Below are 5,070 nucleotides of genomic sequence, written 5' to 3'. Positions count from 1 at the left end.
TCTCCTTCTTCTTCTTTCCTTCTTTCTTTCTTTTTCTGATTTAATTTTTATCTAGAACCATGAACTAAACTCTGTAATCCAGCTATACTTGGAGGGGAATGAGGAAGATATAGAACCCACAGAGGTTCAGGGAGAGCAGAAATTACAGGATATTGTGAGCACATGGGGTGAGGATGCTCTCCTGAGTTACAGAAGGAATGGTCTGGTGGGCAAGATGCCTACAAGTCCACAAGTCAAAAGAATTAGAGTTGCCCATAGTTAGAAATGGTGATCTTCTTGCTGGTCTTGCCATTCCTGGACCCAAAATGTACCATGGCTTCCACAATGCTCATGCCTCCTCTCCGCTTTCCAGAGAGCTCATGCCATCCGGCCACTCAGTCTTGGCAGTGCAGATAAAAAAACTGGGAACCATTTGTGTTTGGTACAGCATGTGCCATGGACAAGATGCCAGGACCTACATACGTCAGATGACGTTTTCAACTACAGATGGCTCCGATGTGGTAAGTAAAATCTCACTATTTTAAAACAATTAGAGAATACACATGCACCATGAGATAAGTTTAGGAGGAGGGTTTCTCAGTGAGCCAAGCCAAGATATGTGGTTCCCATTCAAGCCATGAAACTAGAACAAAAAAACACAGCTACCCACAGGGATTTACCTTGGGCCCTTCTTACAGGATTCTAGTTGTCTCAGAGACCTTGGATTCAGAGTTGCTAGGAGCCCCTGCTGTGAAAAGAGAGAGGATAGCTGCTCTGAGGCAGAAAGTCAGATAGTCGACACAGCCTGCTTCCTACAACCAAACAATCAAAAGCTAGGGATAAGTAAATTTTAATTTAATTGTTTTAAAGGACAGATGAGAGAATTTAGGTGAGTTGAATGAAAAAAATGCTTTAGAGAAGATTTAAAATGCTTTGAACATGGTCTATGTGGATTTCTGGGATTTCTTTGCTTGGTAGGACAAAAATAGACCCTGGAAATAGGCTTATACAGGAAGACTACATAAATGTATAAATAATTGAGACTTTTAATCTTAAAAATTAGGTCAAAAAGTGGGGGATAGGGAACTTAACCTATCTCACACAGTAGAAACTTAGGCCTTGATCTCACTATTAAAAATTAATTGTGTAAGAACAAAACAGGGATGGTGGAGCACTATCTCAATAAATTGTAATATTTGTTTAGATTGTTTTAATTGCTTTGAGTTGTTTTAATTATCAAAATGAATGCAGCTATGAGTTTGGTGTCTATATTAAAATTCATCTGGGAGAGGGGACAAGCTATTAAATTAATTCCATCAATACCTTTAATGATTTCTAGTTACTGGACCAAGGACATAGTATTTTTGGAGAGAGGCTCTGTATTTGTGTTGACGAGAAAGGAGAAAAGGCTCTGGACCTTTTCCAGAGTTATACGGATCATGTGTGACAAGGGAAGACCCCCTGAAGATTTTGGCCACAGAAAAGAAAGTTCGAGAAAATCAAACAGGACAGGCAACTTGATCTGCTGATTCCTTGACATAGAAACAACCCAGTAACTGGCTTAGATGTACAAACGTCTCTACCCAAAACTTGAGCTAAAATTCGATAATAAATCTTGTTAAATCCTTAAGATTATTTGTGCCATCCTTCATATGAGCACAAATGAAGATTTATCACAATTGGTTATTGATAAAATTAGCTTATAAAATGACAGTTGTCTTCCACCTGCTTGAAGAAGGAATAAAATTTATCCTTAACTAATCTGTGGACCTTGCACAATCCATGGTCTTAATGGTTCTAAAATTTTGGTTATGAGATTCACACATTACAGAATGTACAGCTTTGGCGATATGTACCCTTGGAGATGCTGAACTGACCTGCTGTTCCAGCCCCCTGATGCTTCCTGATGCTGTCCAGAGACTTGCTTCCAGAACAGCTTCAGGAATCACTACTGATTCCAGAATGAATGAAGATTCAACCTTTCAGACAGATCCAGTTAAAACTTTAGTTAACCCTGGACCTTCTAAGCATACAGAGACTGGATAACAAATGCTAAAGATAGCTTTCCTAAGTCTAACCAATTTTTCTATTTTTTCCTACCCTTCCCTGTTGGGCCCCATTTTGGCCCTGGTTTGGGCCTTGTGGACAAACCCCTAGCCTGGCTCCAGTTTCTGAGACCTTGTGGTGGAGCCTAAGCCTGGCTCAAGTTTTGAGACCTGTCTCAATAACTTCTGTATTGTGATGACTCAACAAGACCTATTTGGCCCTGAGTCTGCCCTGCTGTTGCTAATGTAGAGCTTTGCCATTGGCCCCGTCAGTCACCTCATACCCTCTATCACCTTTCCCTACCTCCTATGTCATGTTACCCCACCAAAAATCCTCTTCCCTATGCTCCAAGTTTATATAAGTGAGGGGCTGAAGCAATAAAGTTGAGTTCCTGCTTTGACAAGACTCCCTGCCTGGTGTGTTTCTTTTGGGCCATTGACACTCAGCATCCCACTCAGCCCCAGAGAGACACGGCAGGACCAGGACCACTCTCCTCACGCCTGGACCTACTGGCAAGGAGCCACACCTTCCCACCCCTTTAAAGAATTTCTTATCTATTTAGCAGGAAGAAGCCATGGATACTTGTCATTCTGATTCCCTTGGGTTTGGGTGTCTAGTTATGGTTATTTTATAAATTATAAATAGGTTGCCATTTTAATAGATAATTTGGAAGTGGTCATAATTTTGAACAGAAAGAAAATAGAAGGAATGGATTACTAATTTTATTCTTGAACAAAGCATTACATAGCCACAGTCTTACATTGAAATCTTTATAATTGATACAAATAGAAGTTAATATTTTGCATTGGTACAGAATTTATAGATTGATGCAGATTTAAGTTTTTCTTTGGTATAAATTTCTATATTGATACAAAATTTGAAATTAATATTGTTATTCTTAGATAGGCATTGTGCCTATGCAATTTATTTAAGAATACAAGGCTTAGACCCAGTCTTTCTAATAGCTGCTATTACAAACTGTTTAGGATGATTAAGTAATACAAGTTAAGGGCCAGATAATAAACTTATGGTTATACTAGATTCTGATTTAATTATAATAAAGTGTTTTCAATTTACTCAAATAGAAACAGCTAAGAGTAATCAAGGTTGAACAGTTCAGATATAATATATATATATATATATATATATATATATATATATATATATATTCTTCAAAAACATCAGAAATCCACAGAATGTGACATTTAATCATTTCATTATTATAAGAATTTCCGGCTAGAGACATGTCTGTTCCTGACAGTACCCCCTTCACAGTTCAAAGAAGAAACTGAGTGTCAAAACCTCCACATGGAGTAGCTCTAGTAATGGCAAGGCAGCCACTGGATACAAATTGTCCTATTCATCTGTAGACAAAATAGTGTCCAAAGAGGACAGACAGATGTGGGATAGTCAACTGCTAAGCTCTGCCAAGACAGGGTAAGCTAGTCCTTTATATTCCTGCTTCATTTCAAGGTCTGCACATGGCTCTGTTCCAGAAGGCTAAAGACAAATGCTCCAACATTATAAGAAATTAGGGGCTATCCAGGTTGTCAGCTCTCTCTACAATTTGTTTAAGTTTTGGAAGCTATGTTTTTGTGTTTCCTGTGTATTCAGGTTATATTTATTTCATTCTCAGATTCATGATGGGGTTGAAGACTAGTCTTATAATCAAACTCAAGCTGTTTAGCATTGAGAGAAATGATATAGATTTGAAAGTATGGCTTTCAGATAGTGTTACAGGCTGAAATTAGAACATAATCTAGGCACAGAATTGTAGCTCTTTAAGTTAGGATAGATGGTAGAATATTTTAACTCACAAATATGATGGACTAGATGTTAATTGTATATCATACTTTGTAATTTACATAATTTTATGGTTATACTCAATTTATGTCTGAGAGAAAAAAAGTCTTTTAATTGAACAAAAAGGGAGAAATGAAATGGGTTTGGCCTAATGCTGATTGTGTTATAATGTTAATTTTGGTCCCCAAAACTGCTTACATGAGTGTCTTCATGTAGGATACTGAGGGACCCTACCTCCAGTTGGCTCCAATTGGTAAATAAAGATACTAGCAGCCAATGGTTGGGCAGGACAGACAGAGGCAGAACTTTTAAGATTCCTGGGCTTGGGAGATAGAAGAAAATTGCCACAGGAGGGGCTTTGGATAGATCAGCCATGTAAGAATTTGGGTAAGTTGCTCTAGTGGTCACTTCTCTGACTGGGTCTGAGGTAGCAGAGATGAAATAAAGATTTTAAAGGATGCTAACTCCAGAATACTAAAGGGGAGTGTTGCTAGCCATGGGAAGGATTAGAAGTGTCCAAATTTTGAGCTAGCCAAGGCATATCAAAATTAACTGGTGTGTGTGTGTGTGTGTGTGTGTGTGTGTGTGTGTGTGTATGTCTTTCATTCATGAATCCAGATAGTTCTTGGATGGGTACACACTTGTGACCCGTCAGGAGCCCAGAATTAGGGTTAGCTAATTCACAGGTACATTTCTCTGTATAGATGGACCTGCTGCCAGTGCTATTGTGGTGTGCAAAGTCACCATACTGGCACATAAATCCTGAAATGAGTCTGTAAAAGAAGGAACCTTACATCCAAATCCTTTATCTCCAGTGCTCAAAGCAGGAAAGTCTTCTACTATCTCTGGAACTTTGTCTGCAAACAGCTCAAAGGAGCCACAGCCCAAGGGCTTGGCATGGGTCACAATGTCAAAGTACATGGTGGGGTTGACCATGGCTACAGCAAGCAGCGACAAGGGACAATAGCATCTGAAAAGCCTCCCTGCTTTCTTTATATTTTAAGTTTAGCATCACTAAGAGATGCTCCCTTGGACCTTTGTTGTTCAGACCATAGAAACACCAGGTTCTGCAATGAGTTCACAGCATCAAGGTTCTTCCTAAGGGGGAAAAGTCTCCCTGTGAGAAGAATGACACCTAAAGAAGAGAAGGCTCTGATGCTTGTGCTGAGAGTAACCCCACAGCCGCTTCAAGTGCAAAGGTTTAGTTCCTCAAACACACATTCCATTCTTACACTGAGAAAA

At 39.2% G+C, this 5,070-nt stretch overlaps 1 pseudogene; it reads right to left on the bottom strand.

Moving 5' to 3' along the window:
* Nucleotides 1-242: 242 nt before the first annotated feature.
* Nucleotides 243-4,764, bottom strand: LOC117720136 (peptidyl-prolyl cis-trans isomerase A-like; annotated as a pseudogene).
* Between the last annotated feature and the right edge of the window lie 306 nt (nt 4,765-5,070).

This window comes from Arvicanthis niloticus, chromosome 14 (assembly GCF_011762505.2).
Source record: "Arvicanthis niloticus isolate mArvNil1 chromosome 14, mArvNil1.pat.X, whole genome shotgun sequence".
In the NCBI taxonomy this organism is placed as follows: Eukaryota; Metazoa; Chordata; class Mammalia; order Rodentia; family Muridae; genus Arvicanthis; species Arvicanthis niloticus.
This window is presented reverse-complemented; position numbering and strand designations above follow the sequence as displayed.